Source organism: Solanum dulcamara, chromosome 9, assembly GCF_947179165.1.
Source record: "Solanum dulcamara chromosome 9, daSolDulc1.2, whole genome shotgun sequence".
NCBI lineage: Eukaryota > Viridiplantae > Streptophyta > Magnoliopsida > Solanales > Solanaceae > Solanum > Solanum dulcamara.
In genome coordinates, this window is record NC_077245.1 from 19672632 (window position 1) to 19686735 (window position 14104).

Genomic DNA, 14104 nt, shown 5'->3' on the forward strand with positions numbered 1-14104 from the left:
AATACTTTTATTAATATTATAACAATAATTTGTGTGTGACTGAGGGTTATAAAAGTGCTTCCGTCATATTTTTCAGTTTTTTAAAAAACATCTTTTGTTATTACTCAATAACACTTATTTTTTTCTTATAAACGTGTTAATCTTCTAACATAAGCACTGTTAAATTTCCAATAATTTGAACAAACAGCGGATAATTAAGGGAAGAGAAAGGAGAATAGAAATATGGGAAAAGACAGGGAAGAATAATTAGAATAAAATAAGGATTTCCTTCTTCTACCTAGGCGGCGGTGCATACGTAGATTCCGAAAGACATGCTTCAATGCCCCTTCTAAGACGGCTTTTTGTCTCATGTCCATGCACACAAATCATAGTATATTTACAATTAACAATGACCTATTTTTACAAAATCATGTTCTCCTATAGAATGTATCTTTTGAAATAGCTTTTTTACCCTAATATATTGTTGTTGTTGATTTGCTGTAGTTGTTATTGTTGTTCTGTACTCTAGAGTACTATGTACGAAAGAAATTTTTTTTTTAAAAAAATAATTTTTGAATATAAAAAGTGAATTTTTTTTATTCAGTTTCTATAGTGTTTGATAAGTAAGAAAATAATAGTATTTTTTAAAGCAAGTATATATAATTTAGCAAAATATTATGGAAGTGAAATATGGTAGGAAGTGGGGATTCGAGGTGACAGAGGGTGGGATGGTCAAGGAACGGGGGTTGGAGGTGTTAGGTGGGTGGGAGGACTGAGGAGACAGTGAACTCGACATATTATTAATTGAACTTATTTTTTCTATTTTCAAAGAAAAATTATTTTTCTCTGACCAACCAAATATAAAAAAGTTATTTCCACACCCTTAGTTTTACCCCCATTCGTACGTAGAAAACAATCACTACGTATATTAGAGTTTGCTTGGTTTTGATTTCCCCTACATAGAGACACACATATAGTTAAAAGATTTTAATTATCGATATACTTAATATACTACATTTGACGTTCAAGGTCAATTCATTTTTTGGTCAAAGTCATTTATTTTTATGCTAAACTTATAGTTTGGAGGTAAAATAATGTAAATTATTTGACATACCTATCTAATTAAATCATTGTTTTGTTTCATATAGTTGTCTATATATTGAAGTTTTTTTATGTGTCAATTGTTTTTTTTATTTTTAAAAGTAATTGTTTATTCTGTTTTTTAAAAGTAATTGTTTATTCTTTTAATCATTAAAAAATGATTAAACACGAAAGCATATATATATATATATATATGACTTTACGATTACTGTTAGATTATTTACAAGAAATAACCATAAAGTATCATCATAAATAGTTTTTTTTTTTTTCATTTCATATAAAGATGTTCAGAGCACACCATTGGGCATGCATATGTTCGTCCATTAATTTAATTATTCAATTCTTCCAATATATCTAATACCAAATCTCTTTGTTTTGACTTTCTTTTGTAGATTCCCTTTAATTAGTCTTTTGAAATTTAATTTTCTTTTTGATGCTTTGTTAGTTGTGACGGTGAATAAAATATGGTATGGTTTGAGTATATATTTTCCTTTTGAAGATGCTACGCGAAAGATTGTTTTCTCATGCAATTTTTTTTGATATTTCCACCTCTCTATTTTTTTTTAATAACAATTTTTTTCTCCATTTTGAGAATAACGATTTACTTTTATTTATATAACTATCATGAACCATATTACTTTTTAAAAAGAAATGTAATATTATCTTTCCTTGTAAGACGTATCTGATGTGATAAGGTTGAGATCACAGTTGTTTGGCTATCAATTGATATAAATGAAAGCAATAACATATTGGTTAAATTTTTCAATCCTGGTGTTCTTGTTAATTGAGGTAGAGGGGAAATTGTAACAATCGCTTCCAACAAGACAGAAAAGGACAATTTTTCTCTCCACCCACTCACCCTTTTGGATTGTTTGGTCACGGATTAAATTATTTTGAGATTATAATTTTTGAATTAATTTATCTCAAATGTAAGATGAGATAAAATAATTCTAAATTGAATGAAATAAGATGGTATATCCCATGATGAAGCTTGAAATAAAATTTATACTGTGATAGGTTGACAATATAAATTTATCCTGCAATCGCTTATACCGTCAACTAAATACAATATAAATTTTAGTTCAGACTTAATTTTAAAATATTTCACTTTATTTCATGTATCAAACGGCCCCTTATAGTGCCATGCTTAAACCTGCCAGCCCCAATCTAATTCTTTGTTATCTTTTGAGTTCATACTTTTACATAAAAAGTAAATATAATAGGCAAGAACATGAAAGAGGAGTTTTAAAAAGATCCGGTAAGTAAGTACTAGGGAGTCATTTGGTTTAGAAACAAGTGATATAGAGAGGATCATTTGCACTTTTCCCTCTTTGTGCTGGTTTTTTAATTTTGTTCCTCTGTACTAAATAATTTTTTTAGGGTATAAATTATATTTTCGCATTATAATATTTTATGGGTTATGTCCGTATGACTTTTCCCTTAAAAAACTTATACTTCATTAGGCATAAGTTAATTACCTTTATTTATGGAATTTTTTTTTTATTACGGTTGTAGTATATTTATCTTAATTAATAACTAAAATCACCCCATTACCTCCCCCCCTCTCTCTCTCCCACACCTTGTGTGTGCTTCTTCTTCTCTTTTTTCTATCTATTTTTTCTCTTTCTTTTTCTCTTTCTCTTTATCTTTCTTCCTTTTTTAAATAATAATTAATTATCTTAATTTAAATAGTACCGAAATATTTAAAATTCACATATAATACTTATAATATATTTGTATTAAAAATATTTTAATTATATATTCACCACATTTATTGAAAGATGCCTATAATATGTATCATAAATTGATTTCAAAATGTATTATAATTATTGTTTATATTTTCTCTTATTAATGGTGCTAAAATATATTATTGTATTATAAATATTTTAGTTATATATTAACAACGTGCATTCAAACATGCCTATAATATATTGAATTCAAAATCTATTATAATTATTTTTTATTTTTTTCTCTTATTAACGGAACATATTATTATATTAAAAATATTTTAGTTATATATTCACGACGTTCATTTGAAACATGCCTATAATATATTCAATTCAAAATCTATTATATTTATTTTTTATTTTTTTCTCTTATTAACGGAATATATATTGTATTAAAAATATTTTTGTCATATATTCACCACGTGCATTGAAACATCTCTATAATATGTATAATATATTGAATTAAAAATGTATTACAGTCAGAATTCAATATTATACATTGTTATGAATTCAATTATTTTTATTTCAACAAATATAAGACATTTCTAACAGGGTAAATTAATTTGAATATTACTACAAAAACAACGTTCAAGATAATCATCGAACAAGAATAGCTAAAGAAAAATTCCAAAAAATTCGTCAATAAATGACGAACTCCATTATATAGATAGATCAATTGTTTAAGCTGTCAATAATTTCTTTAAATTAGTAATTTGAATATTTAAAATTCACACATAATACTTATAATACATTTGTAATAAAAATATTTTAGTTATATATTCACCTCGTGCATTGAAACATGCCTATAATATGTATAATATATTGAATTCAAAATGTATTACACTTATTTATATTTATTTCTTTTATTGTGTTAGAAATGCATTATATATGTATTTCTATAAAAAATATTTAATTTAAAAAATAGTAAAAACATTATTTCTATAATATTTAATTCAAAATTAAGTTTTAAATTAGAATAATTAATTATTATTTTTAAAAGAAGGAGAAAGAGAAAAAATGAATAGAAAAAAATGAAGGAAAAACGGACAAAAAAAGAAGAGAAGAAGGAGAGAGAGAAAAGAGAAAGAGGAAGAAAGAGAGAGAAAAAGATGGAAGACGGAGAAACAGAAAAAGAAAGAGGAAGAAAGAGAGAGAGAAAGATGGAAGAAAAGAGAAGAAGGAGAGAGAGAGAGAAAATGACCGGAAAAAAGGAGTGAGAGAAATAAAAAGAAGTGTTTTTATTATCTTTTGCTATTTTGGGTAACAAACTAATGCTATTTTTGATAATTATATATCTTATATCATAATTTGTTATTAATGTTATATAATATATTATTTATGTAAATGGGTCATTAATAAAGTGTCTCTTTTTAGGAGCCGAATGTTGAATTCACAGAGACTTGTCGATTAACTATTTTACTAAATTATACTAAATCTAACTATTTATTCACGCATGCCGAAAGAGTTTAATTGGTATTTGTATACTAAAAGTTGGAAGAAATAAATAATGAGATTAACTTACAATAGTTCGATTTCACTTGAGTAATAACAGTGAATGGGTAAATTCCAGGGCTGTAGTTTAACTCAGAATTCCTGTGTCTTATCTCCTTAATGAATTTCAGATGATTATCAAATTACTGATTTGCAAGGTTGATATTATGATTATGATCTCCCGATCTCTAATCACCTACCACAATTAATAGTATAACTACATTATTAAGCGGGAACAGATTGAATCAACTGCGGAGCACTAAGCTTTCTTCTTATTTCGTAACCAAGAATGGTAGCTAGGTATATTCCTATCCTAGCTATAAATCGATCCTAGTTTTTGTACAAGAAAAGATCATGCTCCTTCTATCCTATGTTCTATCTCTCTATTCCTCTCCCGAGTTCAGGAGAAGACAATATATTTATTCTAATGGTGATCAGGCATTAAAATAATTATTCAAGAACATAAGAGTAATTTATAACGATAATCAACTTCATCCAAAGATTCAATACTCAATAATCATTCATAGCTACAACGCCAGAACAAGGGTTCTTAGCCACTCCTACTAATCACAAACTCAAAGATAGTTGTTTTCATGAAATAATGTCTATGAAAAAGAAAAAGAAAAGAAATCTAAAGGTAAATTCTATTATTTGCCTCCTACTCTAAAAAATATGATGGCTCCCTAAAAAAGGGGCATGATGTTCTATTTATAGGGTTTGGAAAATAATTCCTTTTCCTTCTTGGAGTCAAAGTTGAAATTTTGGGAATTTTGTAGGGACATCTGTGGCGTGGCGCACCACCATAGCGCTAGCATGAGGCTTCAATAATTTAGAACTTGGCGTGACACGCTACCATAGTTCTCAGATGAAGCTTCAACAGTTTAGGGCCTAGCATGACACACCACCATAGCGCTAAGATGAGTCTTCAATAGTTTAGGGTCTAGCATGGTATCCCAACAGTGCGCCAAAGCCATTTTTCACATGTCTAGTTTTCCCTGCGCATTTCTTTGATTTGCTACTAAGCTTTACTCCTCCGCTTCAGCTCTTAATTGATTGATTCTCCCGTCAAATGATTGATTCTCCCATCAAACTCCCGACATAGTCTAATTAAATATCTTAGTTCACAATATCATAATAATCTTCAAAACACCCACAATATAGTAAACAATGCTCGTAAAACTAAATATGTATATGGGTAAAATATAGTAAATGAGCATATAAATACACCCAAGATCTCCGCCTCACACTTAAGCATTTGTTCTTCCTCGAACAACTTCGTACCCATTTATTCTAGCACTTCACCATAAATACATAAGGAATTGTCCAACCTCACTTGCATCAACCAGACACTTTTAATCATATTTTGTAATTTAATTTTCTTGATATAACATACTCCCTTGTTTAACACGAAGATACACTACAAGACACAACACAACTTCTATAAAGGACTCTTTGTCAAAATACCAGGCAAACGTGCTCATATATGAACAAAACAAACAAGAATATTACCAAGCATATGTCATGAATGTCCTCCCTATTTTAGTAAACCCTTCTCTCAGTATATTTTCTTTTCACACTCATTCACTTTAAAGGCCATTTTGAACATTAAATCACTCAATCTCTCAAAATATGTTTCAAACATATCATAACATGTCATAAGCTTGCCCTTAGTGTCTATTAACATTGACAACGCATTCTACTCATGGAATCAAAAGGACTTTCTTTGGTTGTAATATTGGCTTTGGGACGGCTATGATACTTTTAGGTACATAGTGACTCAAATCCCTACTGCACTTGTTTAAGACACGACACACTACTCTTCCCCCCTTTTTTAGCCTTACTTTCCTCTTATGTTCACACCTTTTATCACTCCCACTTTATTCTTTTTGATTTTTTCCCTTTAGTAAACATGTACTTGTCGCTAATAGACCATTTTATTTTCTTCAATCTCTTTTTTTTTTCATTTGACTTCTAGCAGCAAGCACTAAACTAATTTGACTAGGTGCCTTACTTCACATCTTTTCATTGCTACACTTATCTCCTATATTTATTCACCCTTCTCCTTCATTCCCTTCTTCTCTTCAACATTGATCAATTACAAAGTGCATTAGAGAAATTTATTTGGATCAAATTAAAATAGGGTATCAATGAATTGGATAGGCTCATTATGAGGCTCAACAAAGAAATAGGATTCAAGGTTCAAAGGGGCTTTACTAGGGGTAATGTCAAGGTGGAAAAACAATCATCAAAGACCCAAGAACAAGAATATACAAGAAAATTCCTAAATCATATTCCACAAACTTCATGCTATTCAATTTTCACATACACGCGGGTTACATTCTAGATTCTACTCTACGCAAGAAGCCAATCAAACACTCATCCTACATGGAAACATGATTCATATAGCGGAACACTAAAACCGCATGCTCACAAACAAACACATTGAGTGAATTTACACAATTAAGCCCAAATTCTTCATTCTTAGAGTCCAGTTAAAGAGCTTACGTGTTTCTAAAGAGTTTCTTCTTTGATATGCATGATTACTCATGAACTACCCATGATGTCTGGCTAACTTTAAAGTAGGGTTTCAAAGTTGGGTTTCTAATCCTACAAACCTATGATTAATTTTGCCTTAAGACGATCGTCATCCATCCATCATTGGGACAAGTCATTACTACTACGACTTTGCTAAGAACATAAATCTACCCGATTCAAATGGACTATCCTTAGGAAAATATTTACTTGTTCATTCTTTCCTTACCATTGGGTTTTAGGCTGGCTCATTTTTGTGGGTTAAAGTGAGTGCCATCACACCTATTTTTGGATTGTGATAATATGTTATCCGAGCTTTGATTCATAGGTCTCATGTGTGTATAAGCCAAGTCTAAGTAGAGTCTCGAGGTTTAGTATGAAGACGTCTGTACTTATCTTCGAGAGGCTATGAAGACTGTTAGGAAAATTCCTTTTTTTTTTCAATTTTTATCATGTGTGGTTACTGGCGCTAGTGCTGAGTTGTCGCATGTATTTTTTGAAAGATGGCTAGGATGAGAGCTACTACTATTGGTAGAGGAGGGGAGGCGATCTCCGAGGTAGTTGTTAGGACCCCAATCAAGGGTAGAGGTAGAGGATGAGCTAGAGACTGTGCTCGAGGAGCAGCATTAGGTAGAGGTCATAGTCATAGGGAGGCACCAACAAGAGGTCTTGCTAGAGAGGTCTCTCCAGAGCCACAAGTTGATGTTAGAGAGGACTAGGTTCCTCCAGAGTTTGTTGTTTCACCATTGCTTCAGGCTACCATATTGAGAGTATTGGGTTTACTTGAGGGTTTTACTCAAAGTTTGGGTGGGATAGGCACACCCAAGGGTTATCAGACTAGAGTGAGGCCTAAACCCTAGAGCATCATCTGATTTTGATTGTCTAGGGTCTGGTGGAACTGCCACCAACAGGTATTAGAGCTGATGGTGTTGGGTTACAGAGAGAGGTAGGTCAGGGTGCGCCTTGCTTGTGTTGACTAATGATGAGCAGTGCACTTATGAAAAGTTTTTAAAGATGGATCCACCTAAGTTTCAGGGTGGAAATACTGACGATGCTCATGAGTTTCTAACTATGTGTAGAGAACTATGTGTAGAGAGTTGCTAAAGACAGTCGGACTAGCTGAGACTCACAGAGTTTGTTATACTACACTCTAGTTGCGTAGGCCAGTTGCGATTGTTTTTTTCCTTCCTTGCCTCAGTCTTGTTCTCCACTCGTGAGGTAGTATAGTGGTAGTTTACCCATACGGTATATATGCTCCATCTTTTCATAGCGGACTTAGTGTTTGTTGTGACTTGCTCATTCGGTCTTTGTGAACCATCTCTTTTGAGCGCTTTGGTGCTTGACTATGGCTAGTTGGAAATTTGGGAAGTATGATCTCTCATCACACCTTGTTACTGTTAATGTTGGCTCTCTGCTATTGTGTCTAATTAGAAATAACATAACGGGTTTGCCCTTAAAAGTGAGGACTCACCAATAGCTAAGAAAGAGTAGATTACCAACTAGCCACGTGGAGGAAAGGGAGCATCGTGACCTATATTCTGAGACAATATAGGCAAAAGTATGTGTTAGTACATGAAATATACTAAGTATGTGAGAAATATGCCTAATCATAAATAAACTAACTTAATAAACATGAACATGCGATGCTTGACCATATGATTTGAAAAGTATGAAATAAAAACATGAAAACATTTAATAAGGTCAATGCATTATAAATACCTCATTTGAGAACTTGTAAGAAAACATAGTCGTTTTGTAGGATATTAACCTTAACCGACATTTAAGACCATGTGAGATATAACTTGAATGATGTAACTTCCAAACCGAGAAGAGAAAGGCTACTTGTTAAGGTAGACTCATATCATAATGATCATCATGTGCTATATGTGTATCTACTACCTAGGCCAATTAAGGCAACCTACGACAGTAACATAGTTTGGGACTAGGGGTTGCTACTAAAGACCCCCTTACCAAGTCTTCACCACTCATTCCTATCAATGCTAAGTTAATATCAATGGAATAAGTGAATCATTAACATTAGGAAAGGAAAACATTTATCAATCGACATTCATAAAATATATCATAAGAATAACTCCTTAAATCATGATTTCTTAACATTGTTCATATAGACACCTACATTTCTACGCATATAAATCACGTTTTCATTTAAATTATGAGAAAACCTTCCACAATTCATTCATTAATACTTGAAAACATACTTGAAACATAATTCATAGATTTTCATAAATCATTCATAAGTTTTTCATAAAATTCACGTTCATAAAACATGGTTCATCATTAAAAATCATTGACATACTGCATGAGTCTATGTGGAATCAATTTAAAATCATGTATCATAGTAAATTCATGTATAATATAGAAAAATAACATTAATTGAAATCAATTGAGAAAAGACCCATGAAGAATTGACATGAAACCCTTTTAAATTTGGGAGAGATTGAATTGGGAGAATTGAGTTTTTTGGAACCCAATTGATGAATGGAATCCAATTGTGAATTTCCACATACATGAAAATCAAATCCCTAAACTCAAAGAAGATTGAAGGCCTTGAAATTGAAAACCCTAGATTGAACTTGAGAGGAAATCTTAGGAGAAGAACTTGATGCCTTAGAGGGATTTTTGATGAATGACAAGGAATGTGGTTAGTTTGAAGGGTTTGGATAGTTATAGGACGTGCAAAATGATGTATTTTAAGGTTTAAATGAAGGATAAAAGTCTAAAATATCCGTTCTTAAAAACTGTCGAAGGAACCTACAGTTGGGACTTTAATTGAGCTGCATATTTCACTAAGGGCAAGCCTATGGTTTATCTCGAGTAACTTGTGACTTTGTTTGAGAGAGTGGGTGAATTTTATTTTATACCCATTATTATTGGCATTGAATGTAACTGTGAAAGTATATGGGTAATTCTTTCTTTGTGAGGGCACTTATTTAGTAGAATAATGGTAATCTTGAATGCTCCTAATGTGATTGAGCTATTTCCCCTCGAGTCCTCTATACATTGGGTAGTTGTTGGTGTATAAAAATCCCTATTTTTACAAGCTTTATCATAATTAGCGTCCTTAACTTACAATAGCGATTCGCATTATCTTGTTGCATTACCCACACCCAGGTCCACGACACAGACTTTTTGTGGACCATATTCTCTCACAGATTAAATTCAAGCTTCAATTTTGGCCACTACTTGTCACAGATCTGCGATACGGACTTCTCGCGGACCATACTATCTCATGCTTGAATTCTTGATTTCTCTTAGTTTATTCTTCATGGCCAAGTCATGACGCAGACCTGTCACGAACTGCACTATCTGGGATGTAGGAAACAATTATAATAATTAATAAATCACATTACCTGCACCTTCTAAAATGAGGTTATATATCTCAGTATGATATTCCACACCCGGCCCATTGCGGGACTCTGTGTTACAAATCTATCCTTATGTCACCATATGCATAAATATACCATACCCATCTCTTTAATGAGACTCGGTCTATAATTATTTCATATTATTATCGTTTTTACATAGTATACCCGACCCTTTGTGGGGCTCGGTCATACCCGACCCTTTTTGGGACTCGGTCATACTCAGCCCTATATGGGACTCGGTAAAAGATATGTAAACCATATGCACAAGTAGAGTAGTAAGTAACCATATGCAAGCTAAATCATTATCCGAGACTCGGCCATATAAGAAAATTAAGCTATCGTCTGAGAACCCAAGTAGTAAAATGGCCCTCTCAAGTGCCCGCTAAATGCTATTAGAGGCTATGTCATTTAGAATCTTAGGGCCCCTAGACGCGTATTAAAGTAAGGCCAAATCGCTTATGAAATCTGTCATGACCCATCCCCGTGGACTGCGACTGGGTGCCCTAGCTGTACACTCGCATGCACTCCTGGTAACCGTAATTAAACTTGTCACCTGTTTGGGTCACAACGTCTCAGTAGGCAACACGACTTACAAGCCGGCGAGGCTATCATAGCATGTAGGGTCATCCCGTTTTAAATACATATGCGAGCCGACATGACTGCCACGATAAAGGGAACATCCCAGAATATAATTCATACAAACACAACTAAATACGCATGTATACACAACCCACACACGTATCTACAGACCTCTAACAGTATTAGTGATAACATAAGATGGGACAGGGCCCCCGCCGTACCCCTGAATAAACAAATATACATCAGAGATTTAGTACCAAAAGCTAGGCTCCGACATAGTGGAGCTTTTCCTAAACTTGCCGAGTGGAACCCTAGGCTGGCGGATCCCCAAAGTGCGCGTCTGTACCTGCGGGCATGAAATGCAGCCCCCCGAGGAAAGGGGGTCAGTACGACATATGTACTGAGTATGTAAGCATGTAACAGTATATAAGGAATTACAGTTAAAACAGGGATACAGGGCAAGTATAATGTTTAGCTATTCACCGTACCTGCATCTTATAAAACAAAGTCACACATACTATTATCACATACCGTACTCAGCCCGTTCAGGGACTTGGTGTAACAATTATATCGTTCTGCTATCCGGAGCACATATGTATTATTAGTGATGTGGAACGCAAAACCCGGTCCATGTATATAGCAAGTACGTGCCGAAGAACGATGGCCTGATCCTTATATCATGTCATAATAATGATAATGCCGAGGTACGATGGCCCGATCCATATCTCATATAACAGTGCCAAGGTACGACGGCTCGATCCGTATAATGCATAATAGTGCCGAGGTACGATGGCCTGATCCGTATACATGCATATCATATAATAACACCGAGGAATGATGGCCCGATCCATATATAATGTAATATGCATATACATACATGTAGGACTCATCAGTATATCAAATATCCCTCAACCATTATCATAAAGTATGCCCAAGAACCCCCAGATGTAGGAGCTTACACATCCCATCACTATTCAGCCTATAGAAGGCTTGAGAGTCATAGTTCAACTACCTTCAGATCTTTGATGTTCAATCGTGACTACAAGTCATGAATTATACCCAGAACTTATGAATGGAGTCACCTCCAGATCCATGCCCTAGATTACCCACGATCCAGTCTCTTTGGAGGTAGGAAAAACAAGCTTTACATGTACTACCTTTTTATCAATTCAGTAGGTAGTGGACAAAACTCTTAACTCATACTCAGACTTTTAGAATGGAATAATTACCAATTTCACATACATAATTCTAACTTCTAAGACATGCGAAAAAGAAGAAAGGGTAGCTTCACATACCTCTTGTGAGTTACTCTTTATCCCATTTGCCTCGTCGTCCTTTGAATCTATCCAACATAAAAGTAATATGAATATCAACCTTTCTTAACTTTCCAGTATCTTAGGTTACACCTTAGTATTAATGGAATCTATTTCCTTAGTCGTTTCCTCGACTAGTTTTTTAGTTTGTTAAGGTGTTAACGAAAATTGGGCAGCACCTCCCCTACAATGTGCCCTATCCGGATTTCCAATTAGGTCCCTAAGACCTACAGCCAACCAACAACAACAACCTGCAGCATATGTTTAAGCAGTTCAAAACAACAATATACAACATAAACTTCAAACGACTTATTCAAAAATACGATATCACAATAGGGAGTCTATCCTTTATTTTATAACGCCTTTAATTATACACAATGAAGGGTCATGTGGCTTCAACCAGAAGCACCCTAACCCACTTTAAAACACATTTAGGCCCTGCAACCACACATCACACCCCTGCAACAACCACTCACAATAACAACACTTTACTTCGACAACAATTCGACTATAACAACTACAATTTGGATTGCTTTGAACGTTAAACATTGCTATGACATTTTTACACTTCCAGCATCATAAAAGGTGCATAATACACCCTATGAAAACACCATAAACTTTAAATTAGAAGGAAAGACCTTACCTTACGTTAAACTTGTCAAAACTATCAAAACGTGAATTTTGGACAGCTTACTGTCTTGTATTGTCGCTTAGTTTTGAAGGGGTAATTGAGGGAAACAGGATTTGTGCCCTCAATGAAAGTTATAGAAATGTGTCTTAGGGTAGCATAAAATTTTGAATTACCCTACATCAATTTTGTACAAAAATATATTCCCAAGATACCAACAGCAGTCCTTGTAAAATTTCTAAAACGAAATCTGGGCAGCAGCTCCCCCATGCTTCACCACCCTTTTTCGAGCAGATAAAAGAAAAATTGGGTTTTAGAGGCTAAATAAAAGTTATAGCCCTATGAAATATCTTTCCAAAACATCTTTAATCACTTGAAACGAAGCCTTACACAAGAAGTTATACTTATTTTACTAACAGTGGTATCTTCAAAAACGGGTCTATTAACAAGAACAAAATCTCCTCTTTTCCCTAACGATAAATTTTATGTTGTTAAACACCGTCATATCACCATAGGATACCTTAAATAATTAATTCACGGAAAGAAATTGGGCCTTACCTTTCTTGGCCACTAAACCCGTAGCTATACTCTCTCTTGTTCTTGGTTTTTCTCTCAAATTTTTTTTGAAGAGAGAAAGCTGAAATGTGATAAATTTTCAGCACTTTACACATATATATATATATCTTTTTGGAAGGTGACACGTGTCATCCTCTAAGGGTGAGATGTGTCACAACCTTAGGCAGTCACATCATTACATGCCACCAATCATATGCTGCCATATGGCAGTGTGGGTCCCACTTAGGTGTGTCACCTACTTGCTTGTCACCTGCCTGCTTGTCACCTGCTTGCTTGTCACCTGCTTGCTTCGCTTTCATAAGTTTGGAAACTAGTTTTTGCTCCCTTTCGTAGGTTTGTCCTCTCGTATTATTTTAAGAGCCTATGTAATCCGTACTACGCAAGCTTAGTATGTACTCAACTAGTTTAAGTATGTACAACATCCAAGTTGGTGGCTTACATAAGTAAATGGAGTACCACGACTCATTATTCGGCCTCCAACTCTTTCCAGATTCTTATAAACCTATTCCCAACCGTTACTACTTGGGTGGAGTCCCATAAATAACATGTATCCCACGATAATATTTTTAACAAAAACATGCTACACTGTACAAAACTATGGGGTGTGACAAAATCAGAAGCATTTGTTGTCATATAATCTCTAATACTAGGAGCATGTACCTTCATTACTTCCTTAACATATAAAAAGTTCTAGGAAAGTAGTTCGACTACTATGAGAGTTCAACATCCAGAAGTGAATAAGAGACACTTAGGAATGGAATTATCTCAGAGATCATATCATGTTTAACTTAC